This window comes from Galeopterus variegatus, unplaced genomic scaffold (genome assembly GCF_000696425.1).
Source record: "Galeopterus variegatus unplaced genomic scaffold, G_variegatus-3.0.2 Scaffold3069, whole genome shotgun sequence".
Lineage (NCBI taxonomy): Eukaryota > Metazoa > Chordata > Mammalia > Dermoptera > Cynocephalidae > Galeopterus > Galeopterus variegatus.
The window spans coordinates 114,647-141,736 of NW_007729180.1; the positions used below are offsets into that span (position 1 = coordinate 114,647).

The window sequence follows — 27,090 nt, forward strand, 5'->3', positions numbered from 1 at the left end:
GCTCACTGGCTGAGCGTGGTGCATCCGGTCTCAAAAAGGCCAAAAAAAAAGACATTCTGAGAGATGCTGAACAGGTTTGGAAAGTGAGGTTGTGCTTGACTAGGAATAGTAAGAAGGAGAAAAATGAGGGAAGAGGGAATCACTACGTATGACAGGATTATAGAGATACTCTCCTTTTGGGAAAGGATCAGGAATAGGTCTGGCAGACAGTAAAGGATTTCTTTAGGTATGCAAGAGAAGTCAGGCTCAGCTTTATAATTGTCTCTCTTTCCCAGGCCCCACCCCACACAGGAGGCTCTTATAAGAGGTTACAAAAGAAAGAGAGTGTGATATAAATGTCAAGGTGGCTAGTAGATGTGGGATAGGTAATTCAGTTGTCTGTTACAGAGAGTCTAACCTTAGCTCAACAAATGAGAACATGGTGTGCTAATTCCTCTGAAAGCCTAAGGGTTTTTTAAGTAAGAAGTAGTGAGTTCATTAGTCATTCAACAGATATTTATTAAGTACCTACTATGTCCCAGGCACTATGCTAGATACTGAGTGGACAGTGAAATATAACAAAGAATCAGTTCCCTTCTTTGTGCAGCTTATAGCCTAGTGAGGACATTAGAGAGCACATGAGTGTGAGAAAGGCTTGAGACTTCCAACATTTCTGGCAGTGAATTTTTAAAATGGCAAAAAAAGAAAGAAGATGCTCCCTTTTATGGACTGTGGTTGATTTTAGAATGCAAATTTACATGCAGAGCTAGAAAGACAGAAGACACCAGTGTAATATGAGGAGAGAACTGAATGGAAACCGAACAGGTCTGGTTTCTGCTCACAACACACAAGTGAGTTTTCCTGTAACCTTAGTCACATACCCCTTTTCTTTGGGGAGGGGGCAGTTTGCAGAGCCAGGGGGGTCTTAATTTTGGAAAAGACAATTGAATTGGTTTTTAGTTGGGGCATAAGCAAGAGGGGTGCCCCAGGCAGTAGACTCCTCGCAAGGGTGGGCTGGGGGCTAAGGCTAGGGCTGAGCCTCAGGTGGGTCTTCTGTTCCCCACGCTCTCCAGCACAGCTGCCTCCCCCACAGGCTCTAGGGCAGCCACAGGAGGTGGCAGGCTAGGAGGGGATGCAGTGGCCATTCACACAGGCAGGACATCAGAAGACTCGGACACCAGCTTCCCATCATGGGTCTTGATGTTTTTGACAACCATGCCTTGGAAGAGCTGGCACGGCTGCAGGAGCAGGAGCTCCCACCAGAGCCAATACTGGACAGAAAGGAGCTCAGGCCGTAGCTCGGGCTTGTGAAGCCCCTGTAGGCTGAGCCCAGCCTACCTGAGTAGCTGCTGGTGGTCTTTGTATGGATACATGTTCTGCATCCCTGACTCCAGTCGGCTATCCTGGCCCTCCAGCAGCTTGCGGTAGGTGACCATCTCGATGTCCAGGGCCGGCTGGATGCTCATGAGCTCCTGGTACTTGTGCAGCTGCCACACCATGTCCTGCTTGGCCTGCTGCAGGGAGGCCTCCAGCTCAGCCTACTTGATGTTGGCGTCCTTAATGGCCAGCTCCCCATGCTGCTCGGTATCAGTGATGGCAATCTCTGGACAAGCCCTTAGGCATTTGAGGCCCTCAATCTTAGCCTGGAGCCGGCTAATGTTCTGGTTTATCTCAGAGATCTCAGTCTTTGTGTGACGCAGGCCATCCCCGTGCTTCCCAGCCAGGGTCTGCAGCTCCTCATACTTGATCTGGTCCATGCTCTCAGCCTCGGCCCACCTGCAGTTGATGAGCTCCTCGTACTGGAGCTTGACCTTGGTGATGATGCTGTCCACGTCCAGGGCCTGGCTATTGTCTACGCGTAGGCCCACAGACGTGTCTGAGATCTGGGATTGCAGCTCTTGGATCTCCTCGTCGTACAGCTGCCTGAGGAAGTTGATCTTGTTGGTCAGCCCTTCCAGGTGAGACTCCAGCTCTGCCTTGTTCATGGAAGCTGCACTCACATCCTTCTGGAAGAGGACAAGTTCATTCTCCATCTCATCCTCGTACTTACTCTTCAAGTCCTCCACTGGCCCCTGCATGTTACCGAGCTCTGCCTCCAGCTCCAGCTTCTCCTGGCCCAGTGAGTCCGGCTGCCACCCGAGGTTGTTGATACAGCTCTGGAACATGTTATCCATGTTGCTCCGAGCATCTTCTGCTGCTGCAGGAGGCTCCACTTGGTTTCCAGCATCTTGTTCTGCTGCTGCAGGAACTGCTCCTTGTTGATGAAGGGGGCAAATTTGTTGTTGAGGGTCTTGATCTGCTCTTTCTCCTGGGTGCACATGGCCTGGATATTGAGGGTCCACCTCTAGCTAAAGGGGCTCGACAGGCTCTGATTCACTGATGGCTGTGATGGCCCCACACCACTGGCCCCAGCGTAGTCCCCACCCAGGCCCAGGCCCATCCTGGCATTTAGGCCACCCCGGAAGCTGATGTGGTTGATACCCACCAGGGAGAAGCTCGAGGAGCTGATGTGGGCACCAAGAACACTCATGTAGGAGCAGCTGCTGAAGGCCTAGGGGCCAGAGCTGGATACCTTGTAGGACTTCTGGGTCACCCTGATGGACATGGTGGAGGCTGTGGAGGTGAGTGAGCAGAACCAGGTAGAGATTTAAAAAGGAACCAAGAAGCTTCTCTAGGTGGGATTATACTCCTTTTTAAAGCTCAGTTTATCCATGTATAAAAAGTCAACATTCAAGGAGTGTTTCCGAATGGAGGGCACTCTGAGAAGTACGAATGGAAATTCAAAGACTAAGAAAAAGTGGCTTCTGCTGTCAAGGAGCCTACAGTCTTGGGGAGACATCATTCTGAAGGTATCTTCTTAAGAGACTAAATGCTAAGTGAGGACTGATGAGAAAATGATCGATTCTGAGTGGGGACAGTTTGGAGCCCTTAGTAGAACTGATGACATTGAAAGGGGCTCTGGAGGATGAGTAGAGTTGAATCCAGAATGAAGTGACAGAAGGATACTGTAGCCTTAGGGACCAGAAGTGAACAGAAACACAGATTTGACAGGGCAAAGTATTTTTTATGGAATGGGAAATGACGTGGTATGGCTCAGTATAAGGTCTGTAAAACAAGGACGACCATGCCACCAACAGTCGTTGTGAGGCTTAGACCGATGCGTGCAAAGCACAGTGTCTGATACATTGTAAGTGGTCAGCAAATGTTAGCTACTTATTTATTTGCTGGTTTGTTTATGTTTTCAGCTGAATCAACTGTGATGGTAAATGGAGTGATGTCACAGACAGATCGTATTTCTATTATACTATGAGGTGTCCCACGGGCACTTCAAACCCAAAGAGACTACAACCCAACAAGCTGTAGCCCATCCCTCCAGACCTATTCTTAGTCTGTATCACCAGGTAATCTAGCTAATGTTATACGAAGTCACCCAAGATCTCAGCCTGGCAGCCTGGTGCCACACCAGACACACCTATCTTTCTCCTTCTTATTCCCTTAATCAATTAATGATCTCTGCGGATTCTAGTTTTAGATACTGAATATCCCACTCCTTTCCTTTCCTTTCCTTTCCTTTCCTTTCCTTTCCTTTCCTTTCCTTTCCTTTCCTTTCCTTTCCTTTCCTTTCCTTTCCTTTCCTTTCCTTTCCTTTCCTTTCCTTTCCTTTCCTTTCCTTTCCTTTCCTTTCCTTTCCTTTCCTTTCCTTTCCTTTCCTTTCCTTTCCTTTCCTTTCCTTTCCTTTCCTTTCCTTTCCTTTCCTTTCCTTTCCTTTCCTTTCCTTTCCTTTCCTTTCCTTTCCTTTCCTTTCCTTTCCTTTCCTTTCCTTTCCTTTCCTTTCCTTTCCTTTCCTTTCCTTTCCTTTCCTTTCCTTTCCTTTCCTTTCCTTTCCTTTCCTTTCCTTTCCTTTCCTTTCCTTTCCTTTCCTTTCCTTTCCTTTCCTTTCCTTTCCTTTCCTTTCCTTTCCTTTCCTTTCCTTTCCTTTCCTTTCCTTTCCTTTCCTTTCCTTTCCTTTCCTTTCCTTTCCTTTCCTTTCCTTTCCTTTCCTTTCCTTTCCTTTCCTTTCCTTTCCTTTCCTTTCCTTTCCTTTCCTTTCCTTTCCTTTCCTTTCCTTTCCTTTCCTTTCCTTTCCTTTCCTTTCCTTTCCTTTCCTTTCCTTTCCTTTCCTTTCCTTTCCTTTCCTTTCCTTTCCTTTCCTTTCCTTTCCTTTCCTTTCCTTTCCTTTCCTTTCCTTTCCTTTCCTTTCCTTTCCTTTCCTTTCCTTTCCTTTCCTTTCCTTTCCTTTCCTTTCCTTTCCTTTCCTTTCCTTTCCTTTCCTTTCCTTTCCTTTCCTTTCCTTTCCTTTCCTTTCCTTTCCTTTCCTTTCCTTTCCTTTCCTTTCCTTTCCTTTCCTTTCCTTTCCTTTCCTTTCCTTTCCTTTCCTTTCCTTTCCTTTCCTTTCCTTTCCTTTCCTTTCCTTTCCTTTCCTTTCCTTTCCTTTCCTTTCCTTTCCTTTCCTTTCCTTTCCTTTCCTTTCCTTTCCTTTCCTTTCCTTTCCTTTCCTTTCCTTTCCTTTCCTTTCCTTTCCTTTCCTTTCCTTTCCTTTCCTTTCCTTTCCTTTCCTTTCCTTTCCTTTCCTTTCCTTTCCTTTCCTTTCCTTTCCTTTCCTTTCCTTTCCTTTCCTTTCCTTTCCTTTCCTTTCCTTTCCTTTCCTTTCCTTTCCTTTCCTTTCCTTTCCTTTCCTTTCCTTTCCTTTCCTTTCCTTTCCTTTCCTTTCCTTTCCTTTCCTTTCCTTTCCTTTCCTTTCCTTTCCTGTCCTGTCCTGTCTCTCAGGCCTTTGACATCTTCCATCTTCTCATTTTTTTTTTAAATTATAGTAAAATATAAGTAACATGATGTTTATCATTTTAAGAATTTTTAAGCATTGAATTCAGTGGCATTAAGTACATTCAAAATGCTGTGTAACCATCACCACTATCCACTTCCAAAATGTTTTCATCGCCTAAAACAACAACAATTAACCATTAGTAAGAACTCCCTACATTCCCCTTTTCCCCAACCCCTGGTCACCTCTATTCTACTGACTCTTTGAATTTGCTATTCTAGATACCTCATATATGTGGAACTACACCATGTTTGTCCTTTTGTGTCTGGCTTATTTCACTTAGCATAATGTCTTTAAGGTTTATCTATGTTGCAGCATGTATCAGAACTTCATCCCTTTTTAAGGCTGAATGGCATTCATATGAATACATATATGAATTCAGATTGAATATCAAAATGCTTGGGACCAGAAGTGTTTCAGATTTCAGATTTTTCTTTTAGATTTTTGCATTATACCCATTGAGCATCACAAATCTGAATATCTGTCTGATGCTCCAACGAGCATTTTTTTGAGCATGACCTTTGAGGGTCACATCAGCAGATTTTGGAGCATTTTGGATTTTAGAGTTTCAGACTGGGATGCTCAATCTGTATGTACATGCCACATTCGTTTATTCATTCATGCATTGATGGACACAGGTTATTTCCACATTCTGACTACTGTGAATAATGCTTGTGTAAACAATGGCATACAAATATCTGTTCACATCCTTGTTTTCAATTCTTTTGGGTATATACCTAGGAGTGGAATTGCTGGGTCATATGGTAATTTTATGAAGTTTTTGAGGAACTGACAAACTATTTTCCATAGTGGCTATACCATTTTATATTCCCACCAGTAATGTAAGGTATGGTGGTTCCAGTTTCTCCACGTGGTTCCCGATACTTGTAGTTTTCCATTTTTTATAACAGCCATTCTAGGGGGTGTGAAGTGGTTTCTTATTGTGGTTTTGATTAGCATTTCCCTAATGATTAAATGATTTTGAACACCTTTTAATGTGATTATTGAAGATCTGTATACCTGCTTTGGAGAAATGTCTACACAGGTCTTTTAGTGCACTTTTGAATTGTTTTTTGTGTTTTTGTTGTTGAGTTTTAGGAGTTTTTAAAAAATATATTCTGGATATTAATTCCTTATCAGGTATATGATTTGCAAATTTTTTTTCCATTCAGTGGATTGCCTTTTTACCCTGTTGATAGTGCTTTTGATACAGCCTAGTTTTAATTTTAATGAAATCAAATTTTATCTATTTTTTTCTTTTGTTGCCTGTGTTTTTGACATCTTATTTAAGAAATCATTGCCATATCCAGGACCATGAAGATTTTCCCCTCTGTTTTATTCTGAGTTTTCTATTTTTAGCTTTTATGTTTAGGTCTTTGGTACATTTAGAGTTAAATTTTATATATGGTGTAAGGTAACATTACAACTTCATTCTTTTACATGAGGATGTATTAGTTTGCTAGTGCTGCCATAACAAAGTACCACAAACTGGGTGAATTAAATGACAGAAGTTTGTTGTTTCACAAGATAAAAGTCCAAGATCAAAGTGTAGGCAGAGTTAGTTCCTTCTGAGGGTTGTGAGGGAGAAGATGCTCCATGCCTCTATCTTAACTTCTGGTGGTTTGTGGCAATCTCTGGCTTTTCTTGGCTCGTAGATGTACCACCCTGATTTCTGCTTTCATGTTGACGTGGTGGTCTACCTGTGTATGTGTTGGTGTTCAAGTTTCTCCTTTTTATAAGCATACCAGTCATATTGGATTAGGAGCCCACCCTACTTAGTATGACCTCATCTTAATTAATTATATCTACAGCAACCCTATTGTATATAAGATAACATTCTGAGGTGCTCTGAACTAGGACTTCAACACATGAATTTTGGGGGGACATAATTTAACCCATTAGCAGTTGCTATGATTTGAATGTCCCCTCCAAAACTCATGTTAAAATTTATTTGCGTGGTGATGGTACTAAGAGGTGGAACTTTTAAGAGGTGATTAGATCGTGAGAGTTCTGCCTTCGTGAATGAATTAATGCTATTATCATGGGAGTGAATAAGTTGTCACAAGAGTTCAGCCCCCTTTTCCTCTGTTTCACATGCTGTCACCCTCTCTTGCTATGTGATGTCTTCCACCATGTTATCACACAGCAAGAAGGTTCTCACCAGATGCAGTCCCTCAATTTTGGACTTTCCAGTCTCCAGACCTGTGAATGAAATAAGTGTCTTTTCTTTATAAATTACCCAGTCTGTGGTGTTCTGTTATAGCTGCAGAAAAAGGACTAAGATAGCAGTGTATATCCAGTTTTTCCAGTACCATTTGTTGAACAGACTGTCCATTCCTCATTGAGTGATATTGGCACCCTTGCCAAAAATTAATTGACCATATATGAGGGTTTACTTCTTGGTGATTTATTCTATTCCATCAGTCTACATGTCTGTCCTTATACCTGTACCACACCTTTTTTTTTTTTCTTTATTACTGTAGCTTTTAAATTTTGAAATTAGGAAGTGTGAATTCTCCAAATTTGTCCTTCTTTTTCAAGATTGTTTTCATTGTTCAGGGTTCCTTGATATTCCACATGAATTTGAGAATGAGTTTATCTACTTTTACAAAATATGCCATAGGGATTTTGCTTGGGATTCCATTGAATCTGCAGATCAGTTTGGCTAATATTGCCACTTAATGATATTAAGTCTTCCAATCCATAAAAACAGGATGCTTTTGCATTTATTTAGATCTTTAATTTCAGTGTACAAGTTTTTTGCCTCATTGGTTAATTTTGTCCCTACATTTATTAATTTTTAGGGAGATATATACTGTAGTGGTTAAGAGCACAGATTCTGGAGTTAGAATGCCTGTGTTTAGAGTTTGATTTACTATTTACTAGCTGTGTGACCTTAGGCAAGTTACTTAACTTCTTTTTGCCTCAGTTTTCTTTTGTGAAATGAAGATAATAACACTTCATAAATTTGATGTGAGTATTAAATGAGTTATACAATAAGGTACTTATACTAGTATCTAGCCCATATTAAGTGCTCATATTAAATGTTAACCTTTATAGTAGGAGTAGCAGTATCAGGATATAGTAAGAAAGGAGACTGGGGAGGTAGATCGGTACCATTTTGTGAAGGGTCTTGAATATCAAGATAAGGGATGAAGATCTTGTTCTGTTGGCAAAGAGATTATTAGCTGTTTTTGAAAAGAAAAACTTGTTTTAGGCAGTAAATTTTGGTGACTATGGGGAAGACAGATGGAGAGTTATGCAATTATAAGTATGGGGACTAGTACTAATTGATAATGAGAAACTGAACTGTGGGAGTTCTTGGAGTATGTCCAAAGAATGAATATATATATATATTCAAAGGAAGAGATGTATTCCAGAGACATTTTCCAGATAGCAATTACAGGTCAAAACAACTGTTTACATGTGGATAATAAAGAAGACATGCTGAGTTTTGAGGTGCCTTTGTGACATTGATATATAGACATCCGGAAGTCTGGAGTTTGGAAGAGAGGTTAGGGTAAGAAATGTATATTTGGAAATTATCCATTGTGGCAATTATTAATGTATTGCTTCTTAACTTTAAATCCTTCTTTGCCTTACATTGTGATTCTCAAGATGAACCCTGCAGACGTTTCTCCTCTGTTAGTGCATACAGTTACAGACTTTGCCAATAGAGGATCCTTCAGGGACACTGGAAAGGCAGAACAGAAGGAAGCGTCTCTCTTTCTTTTGTGTGTGCAATGTTTCCATATGACAGCCAGCAAATTGGCATGTGGAGAGATGTAGAAGAAAGTAGCCATCAGTCAAGTAACCCTCAGAGATTAGCAGCAGCTGCTAGTCCTGCAAGTTTCTTCATCACTACTGGCTGCATGTCTATAGCAGCCATGCTGCATCAAGTAAGGTCTGAATCTCAATCTTGGTTGGGGAATGGCTGGAGAGTTCCTCTGTTTCCAAGTTCCTGCCTTGCTCACATTCCCTCAGCCCGAAAGGTGGTTACTGCTTTTTGAAGCTGCTGCTTCTGCACTCTTTAGAGTCCCTTTTACCCCTTTTGCTACTTAACAATTTTATAAATATTAAAACTTCCCTATTTAAATTGCTAGCATGATTTCTGTCTCCTGAGTGGACTCCTACTGATGCAAGCACATATGAGTAATGACTGAAATCATAGAAGTATGTAATATTACTCAAACAAAGAATGTGAAGCAAGATGAGGAATCTCATCTTTCCTCTGGGGAATCTCTTCCTTTGGAAGCGGGTAAAGGAATAGTAGCCAGGAGCAAGAAAGGGCAAGGAAGAGGAAAGTCAGAAAGAAGACGGAGAAGAGTTTCATGAAATGGGTGGAAGGGTCAGCAGTGCCGAATTCCACAGAGTGCTCAAGCAGGAGGAGGACTGGGAAGAGGCTGTTGGATTTGACATTAGGAGGTCACAGGTGACCTTTCAAAGGACAGTTTTTATGGTGTGGTGAGTGGAGGCAGAAGACAGATTTCCAAATGGACTGAGGAAAATTGGGAGATGATAGAGTCAAGAAATGGAAGCTTCCTTTTCAAGAAGCTTGACAGTGATGGGGAAGATACACACAAAGGAAAAGCAAAATTAAAAAAACCCAACATTTTGGGATGAGGAGACTAGAGGATAGAATTATACATAAGCCCTGATTTAATTCATCTGAGATGCAGATAAAAAAATTGCGAAGTGCTTTTAGAAATTAAAAACTGTATGTAAATATAAAGCATTAAAAATTATTCTGTTATCCTTATAGGATTTTTCACTATTTAAGATTTTGCCTCATGGCCATCACACCATTTTTCCTTGGACAGATCCATTCCATCTCTGATTGCTCCATGCTAGTCACATCCAGCAACTGCTGGCAGAGACCAACTAGCGCCTTTCCTTGAAATTATGCCCACAGAGATTTTCTTCCTATCTTGTGCACATTTTCCTCTTCTGAATTTACCATAAATGTAATTGCTTTGGCATCTCTCATGCCCTGGGACTTACTAGAACCACTCATTTCAGAAGGCTGGCTTACATTATACAAGAGAAAGATGAGCCCTTCGCAGAAATATTACCAGAGGCATTCAGAATTATATGTGTTCTGCTCCAAATAGTCTTTTTCTAAAACCATATCCTGCCACTTGAAGTTAAGTATTGTGACTATTATTTGTGAAACATGTCCACCATCACAACAGGAGCTTTTAAGCTAAGGGTCATTTGCCAAAAACAATTTGATTTTCACAGACACAGAAGAAAATTTGTGTAAATAAGCTACTTCTCTTTGGGATTAAGGTAAGCAACTCTTCTCTGATAGAAGGAAAAGAAGTTAGGATCCCTGTTTCATACTGAGCTAGATGTTTTTACAACCATCATTTCACTTAATCTGCACCCCCACCATGCTGTGTATTCATTTACATTTGCAAGTGAGTCTCCAAGAAAGTTAGTGGTTTGTCCGAGATTATAAAATCAGCAGATGGCGGGCAGGATTTGTATCCATGTCTCTGATTCCTAGACCTGTGCTCCTTACACCATAGAATGATAATGGTTATAATTAATTCACCAGAAAAGTGCCATTTGGGATGATAAATCTGTGGTAAATGCTTTATTGAGCTCAAAGGAATATATGGAGATTAAAGAAGGCTATAAGTCCTTGGATTTAGAAAAGAAGTGACCCTAGTCAAAAATTGGATTAGAGTCTGATCTAGGTAGAGATATTGAAGCAGAATTAGATATAAAGTGACTTTAATACTCAGGGAGCTTCCAAGGGTTGGAGAAGTGACAATCAATTCATTGAAATCTAAGACTGAATAGGAACATTTGGTTACCCCTTTGTGGCTCTACTCTGGGGTAGGCTGTGGTGGTACAAGAGAAATCATTATGGAGGATTAAGAGGAGAAACCATTTCCTAACCTTTGCATGAAACTCTAGATTTTGAAGCTGGATTTTTTAAAAAATTCATTTTCTGATAGAAAAAGTTAGAAAACAGCAGAAGAGTGGTGACTATCCTACTCTGCAGTTCACTGGAAGGTGCCTCATGCTGTGTTCAACATCCAGGTGTACCCCACTCCACTTGACTGTGCTTGAGTGGAAGTTTATTTCTGCCATCTCCTCTTGGCCTTGAAGATTAGAAAGCTGCCAGTTTGGACTGACCCTTTGTAAAGCAGAGAATATAGGACAATTTGTGTTTTTGGAACACGTAAGAATTTGAACCTTCAGAAACTATGAATTCTTTTCTCTAGCTTGAATTTTTTCCTTGAGCTTTGGTGTTGTAATTTCATAAAGTCAATGGAGGAAGTATTTTATTATGTATTCTCTCATGAGTTCACTGTTAGAACAGAGGCAGGGTCCAGTGAAGGACTGACCAATAGCCAAAGGTTTCTGAAAGCTCAGGTGACAATAATCATGTTTTGGTATGAAATATACACGCACTTTATGAAACAAAATGTGTATTATTGCATGTTGGAAACATGAAAGCAAGCATGATAAACAAGTTGTAAGCAGTAATTCAGGAGATGAACAGGTTTTCTTGAGCCCTTCTTTTCCTCCCTGCAATTTACAAAACTCAGATAAATAAATTACAGGTGTACAGGAGGAGGGAAAATGAGATCTGATGGAAAATTTTACAGCGAGAGTCCGAGAATATCTACAGAAAAACTCATCCAAAGGATATCTGAAAGTCAAGAAAAGCATTTTAAGTCAGAAGCTAACAGTACTTTTTTGGTAGCCTGTGGAGAGAAGGAATCTATAGTAAAAGGAGTTCCCATGCTACTCGTAACATTAATTAAACCTGTGTCGAGAGGTTGAAAAGCAGGAAATGCTGCTTTGAAGGCAAATGCAAGCCACAGGAGCCATCAGCTTATGTGCTGTGGAGGCAGTGTGGCCCCAGATTGTAGGAAAAAACTCAAGGTGACCTGCAAGTTGGAAACGATCAGTCTTCATGCTTCCTGCACCATCACTTAGAAAATGTCACGGAGTGGTCTCTTCAGACTGAGCCACGTTGTGCTGGGCAAGCACCAGCTCTTTTAACCAATGTCTCCACATTTAATATTCCTGTCATTTTTTTCCTAGAGTGCTATTTTATGGATACAAACACTTCTCCCAGTGTTTGGATTCATATATGAATTGTCAGTAAATCTAAAATTTGCTCCGGTTCTAGTACAATCATGAAAAACCACTTCCAAGATTATCCTCAAAGCCAAGGGCAATAGCCACAGGCTTTGAAGATAAAGCATATTTTTAGTACTTGAAAAACTACTTGTACAACACGGTGTCTAGATAAAGTAATTCTTCCTTGGAATTCAGGTCAGATGGTTAAAATGTGGGCAGGTTTAAAAGCTTGTCTACTATACAGTTGTTAAGCTCTTGTGTAAGATTTAGGACCATTAGTTAATGAAGATGTGCAGTCAAAATCATAGGGCTGATCCAGGGAAGGATGTGACCCTTTAACCCTGGTGCAAAATCCCTGGGACACATGATAATCTGTGGGCTTTTAAAGTTCTCCATAGAAGTAGATTCTCTTGAACCCATTTTTGAGTTTAATAGGCAGTCTTCTAAGGAAGGTCAGCAAATTGTCTTTATTTTCAGGTAAAATAATAGGGTCTGAGTTTTTAATTGTAAATTTCATCATTGTTAGACATACTCAGCATATTAAAAGGGGTGAGTTGGGTCTTCAAGAGAAAAAAATGTGAAAATGTCAAATTGCATCTGGCAAGTGAAACTGTAATGTTATGTTTGTAAAATATTTCCTGGTATAACTACTTCCCTGCGATATTTTTCTATGGGCCTTAGATTATGAAGCCATATCATTTCCACTTCGTAGAGCTCAAAACTGAGGACTGGTCAGGAATATTTCAATCCTATTTCTTACCTCTTGACATAAAAATCAATCAAATAGGGAACAGAAACAGCTGAGTTTTGAAGGTCTAGCCTTAAAATTCCGAGTCACACTGACCAGCATTCCATCATTGTTTTTTTGTAGCAAGGGAAATTCATGAAAAACTGATAGGGAAAACTGATTGATATTTCCTGTACAAAAGCAAACGTATTACTTCCAAACCAGTAACGTCAGAAATTCCACCCCCAGGTTCCATGTTACACAACAATTGGTGAGATAATCTTAAAATACTAAAATGCTCTGATCAGCTTTCCGAATGATAATTTTATATCTACTTCCAATCTAAGCTTTTTTCTTAATCTCCCTCCTCTCAAATTTCTTAACTGTGAGTGCAGCTAATCATGTGAGACTCAATGGGTGGAGAGTTCCAAAAATGAGGTGGTTGGGGTTTGGTTAGATTGTGATATGAATGGTGGATGTCCAAAACCAGACTTATCCTTTCTCTGGGAGGGAATGAGACTCCATTTCTCCTTGAAAATAAAGTAGAATAAAACCGATAAAACAAAACAATATAGAACAACCAAAGAGGTTTTGAAGGAAGTCAACAGTGGTCTAGCTCTAGTTTAATGAGTCTGGGTGCATGTGAAACCTAAACCTCCAGTCCGGACCAGCTCAGGAGAGACAGACCCAACCTTAGCATCTGCTGGCCTTTGGAGACTGGGTTCTGTTTCCGGCAGTGGCCTGCAGTGTCACCTCAAGCCAGTGAGACTTTCTTAAGGAAAAGCTATGCCTTAATTATCTCTGGAACCCCAGCATCTGGCATGTATTTTGTGGATAGTGTATTAGTATTCTAAGGTTGCTATAACAAAGTACCATAGACTGGGTGGCTGGAAATTCAAGATCAAGGTGTTAACAGGTGTGGAGTTTCCCTCTATGCCATGGGCTTTGGTAAACAAGAAAGTGACTGTAGGTTTTGCCTTAAGAAAAAAAAAAAAAAAAAGAAAATAACAAAAAATGAAAAAACTGGAAGGGGTCTAATGCAAAAAAAAAAAAAAAAAAAAAAAATTATTTTACCTGAACCTCTGCTTCTTGTGTGATTAGGTAATGTGTTCCTTCCTCTATCCATTTGTAATGCTATTGCGGTTTCAGTGGCAGCAAATAATAGCCAACATTTTATTAGAGCTTGCTGTGTTGAGCCCTATGCTAATTGCTTTCTATGGATTATTTCATTTAATAATAACAATAACTCTATGAGGTAGGTACTATTATTATTCATATTTTGCAATGAGGAAACCAAGGTTTCTTAATTTCCTGTGGCTGCTGTAACAAATTACCACAAACCTGGTGACTGGAAATTTATTGTCTCACAGTTCCAGAGGCCAGAAGTCTGAAATCAAGAAGTTGGCAGTGCTGTGCTCCCTCCTGCTCTAGAGGAGATCTTGTTCTTTGCCTCTTCAAGTTTCTGGTGGCTTGGCTGCTGGCATTACTGGGTTAGTGGCTGCTATTGCAATCTCTGCCTTTGTCTTCACATGGTCTTCTTATCTGCTCTGCTCTATGTGTCTCTTTGAGCATCTCTTACAAGGACTCTTGTCATTAGATTTAGGGTCCACCTCGATAATCCAGCATGATCTTGTCTTGAAATCCTTAACTTGATTTCATCTGAAAAGGCCCTTTTTCTAAATAAAGTCATATTCACAGTTTCTAGAAATTAGGATCTGGACATATCTTTTTTTGTGGGCCACCATTCACCCTGCCACATAATGCATCGTGTATAGTAAGTCAGTGGTGGACTTGGAATTTCAAACCTTGTGTTGGGGCCTCAAGAGCCTCTGAAAGCCTCACACTTGCTGCTTGTAGATTTCAGTTCCTCCTCTGAGTCTCAGTTATCACGTGTTGACTGGCTGCTGACTGAGCTGTCAGATCCCATTTTGGTAGTTGGTCTTCATTCTCAAGGGACCGTGAAATTGATTCTCACAAATAAACAGAGAAGCTGGGGCCAGGGACAATAGAGCCAAAATCGCCTCCAGGTCAGGGTGTCCACCTCTGTTTTCACTCTCTGGCTCTATACTGGAGTAAGGTGTCCCATGGTGATTGTGCCATGTGGACAGAAGAGGCAAGGCTCAGAGATCTGCCTGGGCAGAAGGGCAATGAGCCTGTGGAAACATTTGGTTACAATATTACACACACTGAAAGAACTTAAAGAAGACATAAATAGATGAAAAGACATCCTGTGTTCATGAATCATAAGACTTAGTATGTGAAGATGTCAATACTACCCAAAGCTGTCTACAGATTCAATGTAATCCCTATCAAAGCCTCAATGACATATTTTGCAGAAATAGAAAAATACATTTTTAAATTCATTTGGAATATCAAGAAATTCCAAGTAGTCAAAACAATCTTGAAAAAAGGACAAAGCTGAGGACTTACACTTTCTGACTTCAAAGATTACTATAATGCTACAGCAATTAAAGTGGTGTGGTACTTGCATAAAGACAGATGAACAGGCCAATGGAATAGAATAGAGAGCCCAGAAATAAACACTTGCATAAATGGTCACATGAGTTTTGACAAGGATGCCAAGACCATTCAGTGAGGAAAAAAGACAGTCTTTTCAACAAACTGTGCTGGAAAGCTGGAAATCCACATGAAAAAGAATGAAACTAAAAATGGATCAAAGATCTAAATGTAAGAGCTAAAACTATACAACTCCTGAAGGGAACATAGGGAAAAAGCTTGATGATGTTGGATTTGACAATGATTTCTTGCATGCAACACCAAAAACACAGGCAACAAAAAGAAGATAGATAAATAGGGCTTCATTAAAATTAAAAGCTTTTGTGTGTCAAAGGGTAAGGGAAGAATTGATAAAGGGCCATGAAAAATAATTACATTGTATAATGTTGAATATACCAAGTACCCTGATTTGAGCATCACATATCGCACACAGGTAGTGATATTCAACCTTGTACCCCACAGACATGTACAATCAACTGTGTTTCAATTACAAAAAAAATGGTATTAGAATAAAATGGCAGCCCACTGAATGGGAAAAAATATATGCAAATTATACATCTGATAACTGGCTAATATTCAGAACATATAAAGAACTCCTAAAACTCAAAAACAAAAAAGTGACCCAATTCGAAATGAACAAAAGATTTGAACAGACATCTCTTCAAAGAAAATATACAAAATGGCCAACAAGCACATGAAAATACATCCAACATTATGTGTCATTAGGGAAATGCAAATTACAGCCACAATGGGATATCACTCTACACCCACAAAGATGACTATTAAAAAACAAAACAAAACAAAAAACAGAGCACTACAATTGTTGGCAAGTGCATGGCAAAACTGGAGCTTTGGTGTACTGTTGGTGGGGATGTAGCCACTGAAGAAAACGGTGTGGTGGTTTCTCAAAAGTTAAACATAAAATTATTAAATGATGCAGCAATTACACTTCTGGGTATATACACAAAAGAACTGCTAGCAGTGACTTGAACAGATATTTGTACGCCAATATACATAGTAACATTATTCATCATAGCCAAGAGGTGGAAGCAACCCATGTTTATCCAACAGATAAATGGGTAAACAACATGTTGTATATAAATGAAATATTATATATTATTTAGCTTTAAAAAGGAATTAAATTCTGATACATGCTACAACATGGATGAATCTTGAAGACTTTATGCCGAGTAAAATAAGCCAGCTCTTAAAGAAAATATATTGTATGATTTCACTTATGTGAAGTACCTAGAATAATCAAATTGACAGATACAAATGTAGAATAGAGGTTACCAAGGACTGAGGAGAGTGGAATGGGGAGTTATTGTTTAATGGTGCAATGGACTGAATTGAGCCCCTCCCCACATCCCAATTCATATGTTGAAGCCCTAATTCTCATTGTAACTGTATTCCTGTATTTATAAACATAGGGCTTTTAAGATGTAATTAAGACTAACAGAGGTCATAAAGGTGGGGTCCTAATCTTATAGGTTGGTGCCCTTATAAGAAGAGGAAGGGAGATTCTCTCTCTCTGTCTACACACACACACACACACACACACACACACACACACACGACCATGTGAGCACACAGCAAGAAGGTGGCTGTCTGCAAGCCAGGAAGAGAGCCCTCACCAGAACCAGACCATGCTGGCATCCTGATTTCAAATTTCCAGCCTCCAGAACTGTGAGAAAACAAAATTTGTCATTTAAGCTCCTAGTCTATGGCATTTTGTTATGGCAGTCTGAGCTGACTAATAAAAATAGTTACAGAGTTTCAGTTTGGGTTGATGAAGAAGTTCTGGAGATGGATAATGGTGATGGTTGCACAACAAAGTGAAGGTACTTAATGTCACTGAACTAATATGTCACTGGATACAATGGTAAATTGTATGTTACATATTTTTTACCACAATACAAAAATATTGTGTGGTGCATATTTGGTGGTGATTGGGCCTTTTGCTTTTACTGTCTGTAAATCCATGAAAAAGAAAAAGCCAAGCTGTGGGGTCTGGAGGGGAGTGGCAGGTCATCTAAGGCAGGACCTAATTCCTTTGCTGTGGGGTGAAAATTAGGAGAGGGGACATGTATGCCCTCTGAGTAAATACAACTTTTTCAGTGTATGTAGAACTGATTATATCTTACACCAGTAAGTGTTCCACTCCCATTTTACACATAAGGAAAAAAGATGCAAAGATATATAGTGTTATGTGTTTATCTATAAAGGTGATAATTAGCTTAGAAGAGAGAACTGTCTGGAAATTCCCCAAAGGCCTGGGATTACTCCAGGTTACAAAGAGGAAGTTAAGACGAGCTGCAACTGCAGCAAGAAGTGGTAAGTATTTTCATTTTTATTTTACTTCTTTAATTCTAATTTACTAGTTTAATTGAGATTAAAGTCCCTTTCAATCCATACTATCTTCTTTAGAAACTAATCAAGATTATGTTCTCAATATACAGCTCGAGTAGTCACAGCTAGGCTTTCCAGCTGTGTCATCTGTGTTTTGTAACCAAGCAGGGCAGTTCAAAGTGTTCCTAAAGCTGGAAGATTCGAAACTTGGGAGAATGTTTGAATGAGCTGGAAGATTCGAAACCAGTCTGCTTTTAAATTCCATATGCAATTTTATAATTCATTTGAAGAGAGAGAGAGAGAGAGAGAGAGAGAGAGAGAGAGAGAGAGAGAGAGAGAGGGGGGGGGGGAGAGAGGGAGAGGGAGAAAGATTGGAGATAATTGAGACATACAGAGAGACAGATCGAGAGAAACAGGAGAGGGAGAGAGAAACTCAAGGGAAAAATGAAGACAGAAGCTCGAGGGAGCAGGGGGAAGGCACCAGGTGGGAAACTCTTGCATTGCTCTGTTCAATTTAATTGACATACAGGCTAGACATGAACTTGAACTTCTTGTTCCCCATTTGCTAACTCAGAATGTCATGGTTGAGTCTGACACTATTGAAAACAACTTATTTTTCCATATTCGGTTTCCTTGTTTTATTTAGCTTGCAACTTCTCTCCAGAATATTTCTGGAAAATTAGACCTTTCAGGGAAGTGTGGAACAATTTTCTTCAGAAGTTATTTGCTTACTTTCACTTTGGCATGGAAATGAATTCAATATAATTTCTCTTTTAGATAGGGGGTACTTTACATTTCTTTTTTATGCACTTATGTCAGGAAACCTTTTAACACCAAGGGATGAGTTGTGGGTTTGCTCTTTCTGGGGGATGTACAGGCAGGGACTACTGAAGAACGATACATTCCAATTCTGTCATGGCTGCAGACATGGTCTCCTCAGAAGTCATCATGCACATTGAAAAGAGTTTCAAGCACACTATGCTGGGAGTGAGGTGACCATCCATGAAAATGATGAAAGCACCTTGCCCTCACTGGAGCTCACTAGTCCTTAAGCTACATGACAGCTAACACCATGTCTGAAATAGAGAGTTTCAAGCACACTATGCTGGGAGTGAGGTGACCATCCATGAAAATGATGAAAGCACGTTGCCCTCACTGGAGCTCACTAGTCCTTAAGCTACATGACAGCTAACACCATGTCTGAAATACTCAGCATTCATTTGTTATTAGTAGAGTACCTGGTGGTCCAAGAACACTTGCTAGGTCAGATAGTAGTTACGTCAGGTCACCCAAAGAAGACAGGATGCCCAGCAAAATTCCACAATGACCCATTCAGTAGCTCAGCTTAGAAAAGAGAAAGAATGTGCTGATGAGAAGGAGTTGTTCAGTACTGGAGGGACAGAAAAAGATGACAGAGTAGTAAATGTTGGTAGTCACATTCAAATGCTGCCCAGGGTCACCACCTACTCAAATATTCCCAGCCTCAATGGCAGGGCTGTCCCTAGGAGTGAGACGAAGGTGGGAGGCTGTAGCCAGCAGACTTCAAGTGCTGTACTTTCTGGCAACTCAAACCCATTGGCATCCCTTCTACTGTTAAACATTCTCTTTGCCTTTGTTATGATTCCACGTTCATCAAACAATTTTTTGACTCCTATGTAGTCTGCTTACATGGAGAGAATGTGCTGATGATATTGATTTCATGTTTTTCTCTCCCCTTTGACAGCGATTTCTCATGCAAAATCAATAAAGGGTTTTCCAATGAGCACTTGATGCCTGCATAGCTTTCTGAGACCAGATGCTCTGACTTTATTCATTCGTGGATTTCTGAGATCTGGCAGTTGTAGTTTTCATTGTCAATTAATAACGGACATTTTGGTGTTGATCTCAGCCTCCTGTGTATTTTATTTGGGGAGAGTCAGTCTATTGGGATAGAAAAGAGTGCGTTTTTAGATCTTCAAAGAGGAAAATCAGCTTCATGCATCCAGCTTTTTCCATAGGCTGGTGTCTTCCAAACCGTTCCACGTGGACCAGGCTGACCAGAGAGAAGGTGAGCACGTGTCTGGGGGGTCAGCGATCTCAGATTGAAGTACAACATTTTCATAAAATATTCTTTCTATTTAAAAAATGTGATACAGTGCACATTCTAGTAACATATTCCCTTTGTATCAATGCTATTTTTATGTGATGTTATTTGCCGATTAAACTTTAAGTAGAATTGATATTCTGGGAAGATATGCTGTGGTTTTCTGTGTCTCCATGGACTAGTCCTGGGCACATGGCTGAGGACCCCTGCAGAGATATGCACATGTGAATTGTAGAGGCCCTGCCTTAGACACCTGCTTAACTTTTGCACTTATTTATGTGACTCTTAGTGTTTTAAATAACTTTTATAATTATGCTATTTTATATAAAACAATCTATCTTATGATGTTTGGCTACTTAACTTCACCAGATAGGATTATTTCTTTATACCTGAAAATGAAAGGATCATTTTGACCTTATTAATGATTGATTCAGATTGCTACATAGTAATTTTGGTTGTGGTGATTAGAATCTCCCCTGAACATGGCCCAGTAGTGACTCTTTTCTATTTTCTCTCTTTTTTAATACCAGTGTGGCCTCTATTGCTATCTAGTGAAATGATGAATAATTGGGCCCTGTGTATCATGAACTTTGGGAGGATTAAACTGATTATAATAAGCATTTTGAAAACATGAATTCTTCTATAAATTTTACTAATGATAGTGTGATTTCAAAGTTATTTTATTTTATTTATTTCTAGACAACTAATCACCAGTGCTCCAACCTTTGGAAATAAGATAGAGAGGTAGAGAAAGAGATTGATTGATTGATTCTGGCAGAAAAAAAGGTACCATCTGCTCATATATTTACAACATCTTGTCTCATGTTATTCCATACCAGTTCTAAGATAGAACTAATAATTATCCTAAATGCAAACTTTGAGTAAAATGTGATACTATTGAGGCATTATGACATTCAACCATTATAGGATATAATGATGTGTTGTAATATTATGGTTTTAGCTCTAGGGTACAAGTAAAATAAAAATAATGATGCCTGACTACCTACAACATCATCAGAAAGCACACTTATGCTTTCTCTTTCCCAATAGTTACTATGTTCCCACATATCTTCAAAGGCTATGCATTTAAAAACTGTTTATTAAGAAAATTTCTATAAGCTATCACTGAACTTCAAAACTCATCAGCATTTTGCTCTACTTCCTCATCTTTTTCCCCCCCAATTCTTCCCGTTTTGCTGGAGATTTTATTTATTTATTTTTATTTTTATTTTAAAAAGATGACCGGTAAGGGGGTCTTAACCCTTGACTTGGTGTTGTCAGCACCACGCTCACCCAGTGAGCTAATCGGCCATCCCTATATGGGATCCGAACCTGTGGCCTTGGTGTTATCAGCACTGCACTCTCCCGAGTGAGCCACCGCACTCTCCCGAGTGAGCCACAGGCCGGCCCCTGCTGGAAATATTTAAAGGAAACAACACACATCATGTCATTTCACCCCTAATACTTCAATAAGGTTCTTAAAATGAGAGAGAGAGAGAGAGAGAGAGAGAGAGAGAGAGAGAGAGAGAGAGAGAGAGAGTGTGTAATGGTTTTACCATCCAATGATGACCATTGCTTGGATCAACTATTGCATTGGGAGTTGCAAAATTTTGATTTGTCTGATTCTATCTTTCTCTTTTAATTTATTATCTGGGCATCTGTATAAAAAAAGTCCCTCAACTACTGGTACTCTTTGCACATCGTGAAATACATATTTATTATACCAGAAAAGCAAGAAAAATTCCTAATTGTTTCCCTTTAAATGTCAGTTTTCAGAGTAGTGATTTGCTGTCTTAGCAACTGCCAACGATGTCTGATGAGATTTATTTTGTTTCTCTGTCACTCCTGCCCCTTTTTAAAAAGTATAATTATAAATTTGCAGCTTTTTATGTATTCAATATTTTTTTAAACTAGGCACTTTTTTGATATTCATATTGTCTCACCTATGGCAAGTGGGATCCTCTTCTAGCTGACTCCTGTGTCCTTTTGACAAGACCTGTATCAGCCCTTGGTAGCTTCCTTCCCTTCCTGCTTTCTAGAGTAACAAAACATCCAGCCCACCTTCTGCATTTCCTCCCCCACAACTATTTCTCTAAGAATCCTTAGTTCTATTTAGTGAGGAATTCTATTTGGAGACCACAGTTGAGAACTAGTATGCTCACTGAGATTGGATTGAAATTGTTTCTAGACTTTTTGAGTGGACAAAGCTAGAAAATTGGTATTTTCAGAAAGCAAGAAACAAACCATGAGTTGACACTAAAATTTCCAATTCAAGTTTAAGATTACAGAGTATTTATTTCTTTAATGTTAGGTTTGGATCTCTTTATATAAGCTCACAATCTTGTTTGTTAATAACATTAGTATACTTTTAAATCTGTGCACTTGAAAATAAGGAAAATCCAAAAAATGTTTCAGAGTTAGATATGCATATTAGATCTACATTATTGATTACATGGTTTAGGTTCTATAGATCCTTATTAATTTTGGTTCACCTATTCTGTTTTGGACTGAGAGAAGTGTGTTAAGATTCCTATTATTTATGTGTCTCTGTCCATTTCTCTTTGCATTTCCAGCAGTTTCTGAATTATGAAAGTTGTTTTTTGACAAATTAGTCTTTGGTATTATAATGTCTCCTCTAGCTTCTTTTAATGTTTTATCTTTTCCTTGTCTTTTCTTTTTTTTGCTTTTACCCTGTATTCCATCTTTTTTCATATCAAGATTTCAAACACTGCTTTCTTATTACTTGAATTTGCCTGATATATTTATGCCTATTTTTAATTTTTAATCTTTCTGTACCATTTTGATTTAGGTGTGTTTTATAAGCAGAGAGTTAAATTTCCTTTACTAGTCATTCTGAATTTTTTCCTTTCAGTAGATTTATTTATATTTTTGATCTCATTTCTGACATACTGATTTATTATATATTGATTGTTATCTAGACAGTCTCTCATCATGTGGTCTGTTTTCCCTTTCCAATCTTTGGTACTTAATATGAATTGTGTTTTTGATCTACTGGTTACCTTTACACTAATGTTCTATACAATATCTGAAGTTTTGTTTTTTTAGATAATGCCTAACTATATATACCCTTCTCTAAGGAATACTAAAGTGAGCTATAAACTTTTCCCCTTTTCTTTCATTTCCCCCAGTGTCCAAACACATGTGATGTTCCTTTACTCCTAGTTGATGCCTGTGGGACAATCAGCAAACTCAGTCGTGTTTCCATTCACTTTCTGCATTTGTTACTTGTATTACTTCTACATTATCAGATCACATCAAATTGGTGTATTCTTCTGTCTGACTGTTTCCTTCATAATCTATACCAGCCTTCTTCAAACAGCTCTTGGTTTTCTGATGCTCATATTCTAGCAGGTTCCTCCAAAACGCTTTGGTAAAAATAAACTCTGAGTTCTTGAATGTTTATAACTGTTTTTCCATGGCCTTCCTTATACTTGAAAAATAGTTCGGTTGGATATAAAATCTTCAGCTCATATTTTATTTTCTTAAGCATCTTTACAATGCTGCTCCATTGTCTTCTGGTACAAAATGTTCATGCTTCAAAGTCTGATTTATTCTTTTTGCTTGAATGCACAATTTTTTCCCTTTATTTAAAAAAATACAACTGTTTTATCAGAAAGTGTTTCAGTGTTGATGGTTCTCAGTTGAATTTCTCAGATATGGTCCTTTTAATATGTAGATTAAAATTTTTTATTTTAAGAAAGTTTCCTTAAATTATTTGTTTTATATATTTGTTGTCTTTCATTTTTTTGGGGGGATGGTGTGCTTTCTTTGAGAATTCAATGTGTCTTTGTTGTTCCAAACCTTTTAACACATTCTTTTCTTCTCTTCTCTTTATTTCTGTTTTATTATTTTTACTCTTACCCTTCTATCCTCAGTTTCTCTTATTGTGCTTTCTATGGTCTCTCTTTGCTCTTTTGTTCCTGCTAATTTAGCCCTCATTTCTAAAATACTTTTTTCTTTTCCAGCCCATTCCTGAGTTTTCTCAGCTCTTTTTATAAAGTCTTATTTCATGTTATTCTAACCATCTCATGTCTAAGCCATTCTGATTCTGATTTGTATGGTTCCTTCAAGCTATGATTGTTTTTAAGATTCTTTTAGTTCATTTTGAAATTCTATGTTGCAGTTTTCATCTTTTTTTGGCCACATCTATAATATGTTTTCATTCTCTGTTGGAACTATATTTGTTTCACTTTTTATCTCTATCCTTGGAGTTTTATTATAATCTGTTTTTATTTTTCATGTATAAATGCGATCGTTTTCTTGGACTATTAGAGGGAAGTTCCTGTGTAGGGCTCTCTTTTCTGTTGTTACTGCGAATAATTAAAAAATATGGCCTTTTAATATAGACATTTTTCTGTGTCTCAGGACTCAGCTTAATTCACAAAAACCTCCTGCCTCTAACTCTGTGTTGTCTAGAGTTGTAAGCAGTGTTATTACCTTTAAATTTATTTGTTGCTCTGTCCTTTCTGAGGTCTACCTTAGACACCTCTTCTCTGATACTGAAAGCTGTGTCTTCTTCCTGGGATGCCCAGTGTTTCATTTTGGATCCAACTTAGCAAGAATTTTTTTTTCTTTTTAGTGGGGGGCTAGGGGATAGGATGAGTCTCTGTCTTCCCCAAAAGGAGTATTTCGGAGCATTTCTGAGATGCTCGCAGGGTAAGTCCACATCCGCATGGTTTACATTCCCACGGTGCCTTACTGGTTTCCTTTGGTCTCTTTGTATGTGTCTTCAGTTTGGAGCCTGTGAGGAGTTCTTTGAATTTCACTGGTAATTTTTAGATTTGANGAGAGAGAGAGAGAGAGAGAGAGAGAGAGAGAGAATATTTTCTCACAAATTCACAAATTAACTATAATTACTTAATACCCATATTCACATTACCCTGGTTGTCTGAAAATGTCTTTTTTTTTCAGTGAGTTTATTCTATTTATGATTTAAACAGGTTTGATTTCATTGTACTTGCACCTTGTCACTACCTTGCACTCTAGAACAGTTTCTCCTTCCTCCTCTTTTCTCTCTGCCATGGATTTACTGAAGAAATTAGGTTCCTATATTCTAGATTTGGCTTGAGGTACTACTTAAATATTTCTCTACTCTCGAATTTCCTGTAGACTGAAGTTAGAGCTAAAGTCTTGATGAGATTCAGTGTCAAGTTTTTGGGGTTTTTTTTTTGTCTTTTAAAAACAATATTTCAGGGATGGTTCTTGATTTCCCAGCTTGTCTAAAATGCCTTTACATTGCACCATATCATATCAGAATGTGTGCATGACTCAGTGGTGCTAAAATTGATCAGTGGGTTCAGGTGATGGTAGTTTGATAATTTTATTGTAAAATTTTTCATTAATACTTTGTGTAATGGTTTTACCATCCAATGATGACCATTGCTTGGATCAACTATTGCATTGGGAGTTGCAAAATTTTGATTTGTCTGATTCTATCTTTCTCTTTTAATTTATTATCTGGGCATCTGTATAAAAAAAGTCCCTCAACTACTGGTACTCTTTGCACATCGTGAAATACATATTTATTATACCAGAAAAGCAAGAAAAATTCCTAATTGTTTCCCTTTAAATGTCAGTTTTCAGAGTAGTGATTTGCTGTCTTAGCAACTGCCAACGATGTCTGATGAGATTTATTTTGTTTCTCTGTCACTCCTGCCCCTTTTTAAAAAGTATAATTATAAATTTGCAGCTTTTTATGTATTCAATATTTTTTTAAACTAGGCACTTTTTTGATATTCATATTGTCTCACCTATGGCAAGTGGGATCCTCTTCTCGCTGACTCCTGTGTCCTTTTGACAAGACCTGTATCAGCCCTTGGTAGCTTCCTTCCCTTCCTGCTTTCTAGAGTAACAAAACATCCAGCCCACCTTCTGCATTTCCTCCCCCACAACTATTTCTCTAAGAATCCTTAGTTCTATTTAGTGAGGAATTCTATTTGGAGACCACAGTTGAGAACTAGTATGCTCACTGAGATTGGATTGAAATTGTTTCTAGACTTTTTGAGTGGACAAAGCTAGAAAATTGGTATTTTCAGAAAGCAAGAAACAAACCATGAGTTGACACTNAAAAGCATGCTGCCGCCATGTTCTTAGCATCAGAAATCCCAGTATATTTTAAAGCAAAAATACTGTAGAAAACATAGTTTTTATTCCTGACATCATTCTTCATAGTTTTTCATTATTTTCAATAGTATGGTTGTACTTGAATGTTGGAATCTGGAGCAAATCTGCTACAGACTTGTATGCAATTCTGACCAAAAAATAGTGTAGGCAAAGGGTTTGAATGTGTGTGATTGGTTCTGGATGACTTGGGTCTAGAACAAGACTGAGAAGAGCTGATTTGTCCTTCCTGTTGTAGAGAGTGGTCTAAAAAGTTAAGCTCCTGAGATTATCTTGTTATTTTAGTTTCTCTTTAGAATGGGCCTTAATAATAGGTCATCTTTTCCAGAAATTGACCAACTAGCAGGCCTGACATAGATTGGGAAATAAAGGCTCAACAGAAAGATCCATGCATGTCACTATAAGAAGGAAAAGATCTGAGGCAAGAGCTGGTGTAGCCAAATACTACTGGGTTGTTGATTTCACACAAACAGAATTTTGGAAACATAGCTGGTAAAAGTTAATTCCTGTATCTCTTAAAGTCAATAAGAGGAAATGCAATCAAGTGGATCAAAACACAAAGAAATAATTATAAGAAAATTAAACACGGAGAAAGAATTTAGCCACAGAGGCTGAAGGGATAGGAGTGCTTATTTTCCCACCTCCCAAACCAAGACAGAGGTAGCTATGTTTCATGCTGCTTACAAAATCTGAGACTGACTGTTGACCTTTAGGCTGCTAAAAATGTCTCTTCTGTGAATGTAAGGGATGCTTTCCTTTTAGCAGTGCAGTAACTATACTTCTCAGAGTTTGGAGCAGGGCTGACCAAGGCCTGCTGCTAACAGAACAGCTCCATACATTGCAAGGACACTTAGAGGAATACTAGCTCTNGGCCTGCTGCTAACAGAACAGCTCCATACATTGCAAGGACACTTAGAGGAATACTAGCTCTTGTTTTTCACTATTGCCAGCCTGAAAATGATTAGAAACAAATTCCAAGCTCAATAGTGCATACTGGCATCAGTCTGGATAACTTAGAATCGACTTGCTGTTTTAAAAAAATTATTCCAGGACTCCAGGCAACTTTCCTATCTTTTGTTGTGCCTCCACCAGCCAGTGGGTGGTTACTGGATGTCTAAGGCAAGATGAGGGTAGATGCCCCTGCAGAGGCCACTCTTAGCTACAACAGAAGTCAGCAGGTCACTTAGCTATAGAATGGGTGTGGCAGAAATTTTCCTATGTCCATGACTGGAAAAATTATATAGAATTCTTCCATCTATGCCAACCCTCTCAGGTTGTGGATTGAAAATCCTGTTAAGATAATTGAGTGATCCCCAAATTCTATTAATTTAG

General features: G+C 38.8%; 1 protein-coding gene and 1 pseudogene across 1 annotated transcript in view; both read right to left on the reverse strand.

Moving 5' to 3' along the window:
* The window catches only part of LOC103599726 (polypeptide N-acetylgalactosaminyltransferase-like 6), a 207,824-nt gene that overhangs the window by 34,151 nt on the left and 146,583 nt on the right, over nucleotides 1-27,090 (reverse strand). The gene's annotated exons all lie outside the window — the stretch shown is intronic.
* LOC103599725 lies at nucleotides 1,125-2,593 on the reverse strand (annotated as a pseudogene).